At 44.5% G+C, this 8,979-nt stretch overlaps 2 non-coding genes across 2 annotated transcripts; both read left to right on the forward strand.

The window, feature by feature from the left end:
* The first annotated feature begins 7,607 nt into the window (after positions 1-7,607).
* Positions 7,608-7,681, forward strand: trnan-guu (transfer RNA asparagine (anticodon GUU)). The gene has a single exon. It is a non-coding gene; the product is annotated as a tRNA-Asn (tRNA).
* Positions 7,682-7,879: 198 nt separating this feature from the next.
* On the forward strand, positions 7,880-7,953 carry trnan-guu (transfer RNA asparagine (anticodon GUU)). Its single transcript has one exon. It is a non-coding gene; the product is annotated as a tRNA-Asn (tRNA).
* The last annotated feature ends 1,026 nt before the right edge of the window (positions 7,954-8,979 follow it).

Consider the following 8,979-nt stretch of genomic DNA (forward strand, 5'->3'; position numbering starts at 1 on the left):
TGCGTGCAATACAATGTAAAGTTTTGTTTTTCGAGCTGGTTTGCTAAATAGGCTAATGTAGCTAACAATAACACTAGCCTGCCACTGCCCCTGTTGGCTACAGCCCTTATTGAAATTGAAATAGGTGAAAATGGCAAAATATTATTGAAATGTAAGACTTGTAATAACGGAAATACTTGAAATGTTAGTGTTTCTGTAGAAAAACATTATTATTTCACATTGAGCTTGTTTAGATGAGCCACAAGCCATAACAAGACAGCTGCTGCACTTCTTTCCGACTCATAATGCCCAAAGACAAACTGGAACGCTATAAGTGGTACAAGCCAGGCAATTAAGCCACGTTCTCGCATCAGAGCAACTCAGGCGGGGGATTTACGAGACAAATGGATAGCACCATTACTGACGTCATGGGGAATACGGGCTGTGGAGGAGGAGGGTGGGGTAGCCAGGGTGTGAATGGGGGTACCTGAGGAGGTGGAGGGGGTTTGTGAGTCAAACCTATTGAAGAACAGGTTTAGCTCAATGGCACGTCCCTTTGTCCCTTCTACTGAACCTACTGACCTTTTCATGCCAGTAATGCTCCTCATCCCCCCCTCCCACCTCTCTGGTCTGTTGCAGCTGCCCCTCTATCTTGTTCTTGTAACAGTCTTTGGCCCTCCTCAACTCCCTCCTCAGCTCCCTCTGAATGTCTTTCTTGGCATCCTCATCTCCTGCCATGAAAGCCATCTTCTTTCTGTCCAACAGGGCTATGATGTCTCTGTTGATCCATGGCTTGTTGTTGGGGAAACAGCTAATCCTCTTGGTGGGGATAACGATGTCCTCACAGAACCTGATGTAGTCTGTGACACACTTGGTGAGACCCTCAATGTCGTCTCCGTAGTCTTCCTGGAACACCTCCCAGTCGGTTGTCCTGTAACACTCCATCAAGGCCTCCTCTGCCTCCACCGACAACTGCTGCACAGTCCTGGTGGTGATGGGCTGTCTCCTCCTAACAGCAGGCCTGTAAGTAGGATTGAGATGTATCAGGCAGTGGTCAGATTTGCCGAGAGGGGCGAGGGCCTCCTTTTCATTGGCATACAGCAGATCCAAGTCTTTTCCCCTTTAGTGTTACAGGTGACGTACTGGGTAAAGTTTGTCAGGGTCGTTGAGATTTTGGTATGGTTAAAATCTCCGTTTATTATGATGAATGCACTGGGATGACGTGTCTGCAGGTCTGCAACGGCGGAGTGGATGACGTCACTGGGGTGTGTGCCGCTACTACCGATGGAGGCATGTAAACAGTGACGACAATAGTGGCCGAAAAACTCACGGGGCAGATAGTATGGCCTTAACCCTGTGGCTAGCAGTTCAATGTCAGGCGTGCAGATTTCTGTCCAGGGTTACACCATTTAGAGTTCACAAAGACAGCAAGCCCTCCTCCCGACTTTTTACCACTCTGTTTCTTCCTGTCAGCCTGAACTAGCAAAAAGTCGGCTAGTTCCACTGAACAGTCTGGTGTAATGTCATTCAGCCATGTCTCCGTCAAACATAATATGCTGCACTCCCGATACTCTCACTGTCCGTTGACCAGGGCCGAGAGCTTGTCCATCTTGTTGTTCAGTGAGCGTACGTTTCCCATGACAACCGAGGGAAGACATGGCTGTATCTCCACCGCCTCTGTCTTCTTGGTCCTCACGACACGTAAATCCTGATACCGTAAGAATTCCTCACGTGAATAACTCCCAGCGTTTTGGTTATGTGTTGGTTGTTGTGTCCACATTCCTATGACTTATTTATATTTAAAAAACTGTTCAACTACGGCTAAAAAAAGGAAAAAAATTATGCAATTAAATGGTGTACAAAATATTTTGAGAAGCGTATGCTAAACTGTACATGTGCAATTTAAAGATAAGAGTTTGTGCTTCTTACTTTGAAAGTTAAACCAGTCTTATTGGCGGGTGTTGAAGGTACTGGGTGCTGTGGCGCAGGGGCGCAGATTGGGTTTTTGTACTGGGGGGGACCAAGCTGTCAGCAAATTATTTCAACTGAATAAGTTATTTTTGTGTAATTTGGGCTTTAACTAGCGATCAAGTAGCTACTTCCGTAATAGCCTATGGGCCAATGGTTTGCACTAAAAAGCCATTGGAGAATTCTTATTTGAAATCATGGATCATCATGCAGTCTTTCTACTGTGGCTGCCCCCTGGAAGATCCTCTCTTGACTGACTAGAGCCTGCCTCACTGTCATCAGGAATTGCCTGCGGGCCAGGAGGATAATGTTAACATTTTAAATCTTATAATTTCACTTAACAGTTGCTTATTAGTGTGCCTAGAAAAGCAACTTCAGCTGTTCAACTGCCAGAGTGTTTATCACTAGAGTGGAGAGTGAGAGAAACATTTGTTGAAAAATACATTTGGAAACTGGTCTCAAGGCCACAAATGTCACTCTACAGAAATAATTTATAGATAGAAACGTAGGCAAATCCATTGGGGTCGCCGTGTTAACACTGCTGAAGCTGTCAGACAAATAGTTTTGGCGGGAAACGCACTGATGCGCCAGCAACACCCTCTCATGGCCCCATCTACTCCCATGTTAATTGGAAATTAGAAATTCTGAAAGGAGCTCGTTGAACCTCTCCTTCCTCAATCTCCTGAGGTCACATTTTTAACTTTAGCCACTGAAACTCTGCAGTCCTATAGTCAACAAAATGACGATGCTGACTGTCTTTTCGGTTTTCATTTCGGTAGTTTTTTTGGTCATTCCTGGCCAATGGTTCGAGGGGATTCATTTTGAGATTTTCTGTGTCTCTCAGGAGTCAGAGACAGAGAGAAAGCCTGCAGCTGCTGTGGCCTCCCCTGGTTGCCACGACAACCAAAAAGCCTGCCTCTCACATCCACACACACACATAGCTAGCTACAGAGGAGTGTTTAAGGTATTAATAAGCTAGCGCTAGCTTGCTAAAGAGAATGACAAGGTATTAATATATGGGCCAGAGCCAGGCACACTCAAAGTTTCTTTAGGAATTTTCTAGTTAAAATAACATTATACATAAAAATTCAAAAACATTAAAGCTATTCACCTACGGCCTAAAAAGACTTTTATTTTACATTTAGTCTACTTCAGGTAAATGCTGTTTATTAATGTCAGACTAGCTACTCAACATTACAAAACGATAAGCTGCCACATCTGGGAAGGTCAACAGACAACAGGCGTAGGATAGCCTACTTACATTGTTTGTTTTCTGAAAAAACACTCTGATCGTTTTTGTTTCTTCATTGAATTGAAATCACCCGCTCTGTCATAGTAGACAATGGTCTGATCACCGCAACAGGCACAGGCGCAGCTACCAGTTCCTCTTTAGGACCCTGGGGAGTGGAGTCGTAACTTATGGTGTGTTCAATTTAAACTGAAAGTCGGAACTTGGAGCTCGGAACAACGTAACCCCAAAGTTGAGTACTCCCAGCACTTCCCAGCCTCACAAACGTACAAAAAAACATGTAACTACTGTTTACGTGAGTAGCAGATAGCATGAATTCTATGTCTGGCTGGTGAGATTAATCCGACTTTCCGAGTTGGAGATCCGACTTCACGGGGGTGCTGGTTAAAATTCTGATTTGGAGCTCGGAAATTCCGACATTCGTGCACAACTGGAACGCACCATTAGTTGCAGCACACAAACGCCGAGCTCTCAATGCGCTGCAATGTAAATTAGTTTAACTAACGGAACATTAATCCTCCATTTTTACCGGCGATGTTTGTCGCCTTATGTAGGGACAGTGGGGGGGTCACTGTGGCGTTGTGGAGTCTGATGGCTGATGGTACAAATGAGCCAGGCTCGGGGCTGGATCAGTCTGTGGCTGAAAGTGCTTCTGAGCTGCCTCAGCTCAGCGTAGAGAGGATGAGAGGGGTCGTCAGTGATGGCTTTCAGTTTCTCTCCTATTTTCCTCAGTCTGAGAGCAGTAAGCATAACGGGAGGGGGGGCTTGCTGTTCTAGTTAATAACAGATTGTGCAATCCTGGTCACATTACTGTCAAGGAACCTGTGTGTTGCCAACATCATTCACTCCGCCAAATCTCGACTACAGACGCAACACCCAGGTGCCCTCATAGTCATCTCGGATGACTTCAACCATGTCACCATGGCAACAACACTACCCACCTTCACCCAGTATGTGAGTTGCCATACTAGAGAGAAGACGGTGGACTTGCTGTATGCAAATGTTAAGCATGTGGAAACTCCATCTGAACAACCTGAGGGAGGTCTGGAATGGAATGAAGACCATCACTGGTTTTAGACTAACTGGCAGCAGAGAAATGGAGGCAGCTTGGACAGGGCAAATAAGCTTAATCTGTTCTTCAACAGATTTGACATGATGGCGCCTGCTCATCCCTCCCCCTAACATCTCCTGCTCCACTGCCTCTACCTCCCCCCTCCTCCTCACAGTCCCCCATCACCATCCTCCTGTGGGAGTCCTACTCCCCCCTCCTCCGGCTTTCAGGCTTAAGCGCTCGGTATACTCTCCGTTACCGACCTGTCGCGCGACAATGTGGCGTCATGGGAGCGCCATCACTATACTTACACTGGTGGTCGCGACACTAGTTGCAGTCTTCTCCTGAACAGAGGTGTCGCTACTGAGGAAAGGCTACCGACTTTGCTATTTCTAGGCACTAGAAGAAGAAAGCGTTTTTGTTTTTTTTTTATTTTCCAAATCGGACGCGTAGGTTCTTCCAAATTATATACCGAGAGCTTTACTGCCCTCTCCGGTCTGACACCGTCTGTTACCTGTAACCTCTACAGTGTGCCTCACTGCTGACCAGGTGAGAAGACAGTTGACGAGACTCCACGTAAACAAGACTGCCTCAGGGTGCTTAAAGCCTGTGCCCCTCAGCTATGTGGAGTGCTTCACCTTGTCTTCAACTTGAGCCTGAGTCTCCAAAGGGTCCCTGTGGTGTGGAAGACATCTTGCCTTGTTCTTGTGCTAAAAATACCATGCCCTAGTGGTTCTAAGGACTACAGACCGTTGTCATTGACCTCCCACATCATGAAGACCCTAGAGAGACTAGAGTTCTAGAGCAGCTGCGGCCCATGGTCAAACCTCACTTGGACCCACTCCAGTTCGCCTACCCGCCCAGACTGGGAGTTTAAGACACCATCATCTTTATGCTCAACTGCATCTACACCCACCTGGACGGTGAGCACTGTGAACGTCATGTTTTTTTTACTTCTCCAGTGCTTTCAACACCATCCGGCCAGCTCTGCTGGGTGACAAGCTGACAGCAATGGAGGTGGATCCTCCCCTTGTCCTGGATTGTTAGCTATCTGACTGGCAGACCACAGTATGTGCCCCTGCAACACTGTGTGTCAGAGTGGTTAGCAACATCATAATCTAATAGTATGAATTTAAAAGTTATTAAATAATGGTCAGATAGGAAAGGATTATGTGGGAAGACTATTAAATGTTCAATATCAATGCCATATGAAAGAACGAGGTCAAGAGTGTGATTAAAACAATGAGTTGGTTTATTTACACTCTGACAGAAGCCAATTGAGTCTATTAATGATATAAATGCATTACTACACATTGTTAACATCTACATGAATATTAAAATCACCCACAATAATTACTTTATCTGATTTAAGGACTAAACTTGATAAAAACTCTGAGAATTCAGATATAAAATCAGAGTACAGTCCAGGAGCGCGGTACACTATAACAAATAGAACTGGCTGCAGTGTTTTCCAGGATGGGTGAGAAAGACTAAGAACAAGGCTTTCAAATGAATTAGAATTTAGTTTAGGTTTAAGGTCCATTAAAACACTCGAATCATATATGGCTGCCACTCCACCTCCTCGGCCAGTGCCTCGAGGAATGTGAGTATTAATATGACTGGGGGGTGGATTCATTTAGGCTAACATACTCCTCGTGGGACAACCAGGTCTCAGTAAGTCAAAGTAAATCAATATCATAGTCTGATATTAATTCATTCACTAAAACAGCTTTAGAGGACAGAGACCTGATATTTAACAGCCCACATTTTATTCTCTTATTTTGTGCTACTGAGGAGTTAGTTTTAATTTTTTATTAGATTTTTATGTTGAACTCCTCTTGTTTTTATTTCTTTGAATAATTTAGGTGGTCGGGGGACAGACACAGTCTCTATGGGGGTTTGGGTGGGTGACTGTTCTAAAGAAAGCGCAGAGAAGGTGTGTAAGACAGCAGCTCTGCTTCCTGGTCCCAACTCTGGACTGTCAGGTTTTAGAAATAAACTTCGCCATATTTCTAGATAAGAGCCGCTCCATCCAAAGTGGGATGGATGCCGTCTCTCCTAATCAGACCAGATTTTCCCCCCAAAAGGCTTCCAGTTATCAATGAAGCCCACATCGTTTGCTGGACACCACCTCGACAGCCAGCGTTGGAATGACGACATGCGGCTATACATGTCATCACTGGTCACATTGGGCAGGGGTCCAGAGAAAACTACGGAGTCCGACATTATTTTAGCATAATTCACACCGACTCCACATTAATCTTAGTGACCTCCGATTGGCGTAAACGGGTGTCATTACTGCCGACGCTGATAACAATCTTACCATATTTACGATTATCTTTATCTTCGCTGCCAATAACCAGAGTTGGTTCCTCAGCGGGTGTGTCGTTGAGTGGGGAAAATGTATTAGAAACATGAATGGGTTGGTGGTGAACTGTGGGCTTCAGCGTTTTTAGTCTTCCTTCGCTCAGTCACCCAGCCTCCCTGCCTTCCCGGCTGCTCGGGAACTACCGGGGGAACTACCGGAGAACGGCTAACAGAAGCTACCTTCGGTCGGACCGCACCGGCTACTGGGGGCTGGCTAACTATAGCGGCTAAAGATATCTCCGTGGTGCGGTACCGTTCCTCTAACTCACTAAGCCTCGCCTCCAGCGCAGTAAATAAACTACACTTAATACATGTACCATTATCATTAAAAGGAGGCAGAGGAATAACTGAACATCTGACACTCAGTGCAGGACAGAGCAGAGGGAGAGGGGGAGAAGCCATAGCTAACTGCTAATGTTACTAAAGCTAGCGTGTATGAAAAACTTTGAAATAGTGAAAAGTCGCTAAAAGAAGGGTAACTCAGAGTGTTTAGGTAGAACTAGTCTACGTTTAAATGTTAAGCAGGAAAATAACCGCCGTAACAAGTAAAACAAATTTAGATTTAGTGTTCACTGACAGAGCTACAGCACCAAACAGTGTACACAGAGCAGAAGTAAACCGCAAATGAGTCAGTACGCTTACCTAGCACGTAGCACAGGTCACGTGTCAAATGAATTAAACAGTAGAAATTTTTCCACCACAGACTTCTACTAGACACGAGTCCTGTCATCTTCAGAAGTTCTCCGATGACTCTGCTGTGGTGGGGTGTATCAGCAGGGGTGATGAGACTGAGCACAGGAATGTGGTGGATGACTTTGTCACAATCTAAAACCTCGTTACTATTTATTTATCTACTGTTTTCCATTTTATTTTTACTTTAAACTATATGTTCATTTCTGTTTTATATATTGTGTTAGAAATTGTATAAAAGTGTTAGTTGTGTTTTTTTCCCCGAGGAAAAAAAAAAACTTTACACAATTTTATAGGGCATCACTCTCTGTGGCGCAATCGGTTAGCGCGTTCGGCTGTTAACCGAAAGGTTGGTGGTTCAAGCCCACCCAGGGACGTGAAGTATTTTACACCTTCCACTTGCTACAGCATTGATTATCCCGCTCTTACTTCAGGGGCATCCGTTTGAATATCATAATTTCTGCATTAAAAGTGAAAGCCTGTTTCCCCTGATGAATCAAAACTTAAAAGCAAATGTAGCTTAGCAGAGCTTAAACTACACAGATCTTTCATCTTGTGAGGAAGTATGTGTGTCTGTCTCTGTGGCGCAATCGGTTAGCGCGTTCGGCTGTTAACCGAAAGGTTGGTGGTTCAAGCCCACCCAGGGACGGGAGTAATATCTTTAACAATTTTAAGCACTAAATTAATCCTGGCCGGTAAGGCAGGATCATGTTCATTCAGAATCAGAATCAATGTTATTTGCCAGGTATGTGCCCACATATAAGGAACATAATGGTGCAGAGTGCAAAGGATGCTGAAATAAATGTCTACATCTACGTTCTCTGTCCTCATGTTTGTGCTGAGGTTTAGGCTGAATATGTGTGTGTGTGCGACTAACAGTGTCGTTAAAAGGGAGTTAGTGGCATGCAAAGACGGTGTCTATGTGTAGCATAACATTAAACTAACATCACCTTAACACTGTCTCAAAGACTACAGTTACTACAGTAACCTGAGGTAATCAAATCAACAACACGATACAATAACCACATCAATAACATTAACAGTAATTAAACAGTTCTTGCTTAGTCGTTAAATCTGTCTATGACCTGTACGTTTGTGACAGTCCAATGGAGGGAGGAAGAAGAAGAGTTGCCGGTGAGATGCGTGGATCAGCTGGTGGTCCTGTGAGAGGGAGAGAGAGAGAGAGAGAGAGAGATTTTCGGCATCAGGCCATTCTTTTGGGTGTGTCTCCCCAGTGTTGCCATAGAGCACTTCCTAAGTAAGTAATTTCCCCCTGGGATTATTATTTCTGATTCTGATTCTATAACAAAGTATACAATGTTGTTGCTGCAACTTGATGTGATGCTACTGTTGCTGCTGTTGCTGCTGTGTGAAGTATTGATGAGTGTAATGCATTTGTTAACCCACCCACCCAAAATCACCACCAGCCATCACTGAGTATGATTGAATATTATCACATAGACGTGTTCTGGGTGGAACTCTTTATCAGACGTGAAGTTTGGTGCAGATTGAACAAAGTATACCGAAGTTAAAACAACTTCCTTTCTTGGTGGAACATTGATTTTTGACGCCATGGACACTTAAAGAAATCTTAAGACTCTGATAACTTTTCATCATGAACTTCTTTAAAGTTTACTCACCAAGTTTGAAGACAATCTGATCAATTCCTAGGAGG

The sequence above is a fragment of the Dicentrarchus labrax genome, unplaced genomic scaffold, assembly GCF_905237075.1.
Source record: "Dicentrarchus labrax unplaced genomic scaffold, dlabrax2021, whole genome shotgun sequence".
In the NCBI taxonomy this organism is placed as follows: Eukaryota; Metazoa; Chordata; class Actinopteri; family Moronidae; genus Dicentrarchus; species Dicentrarchus labrax.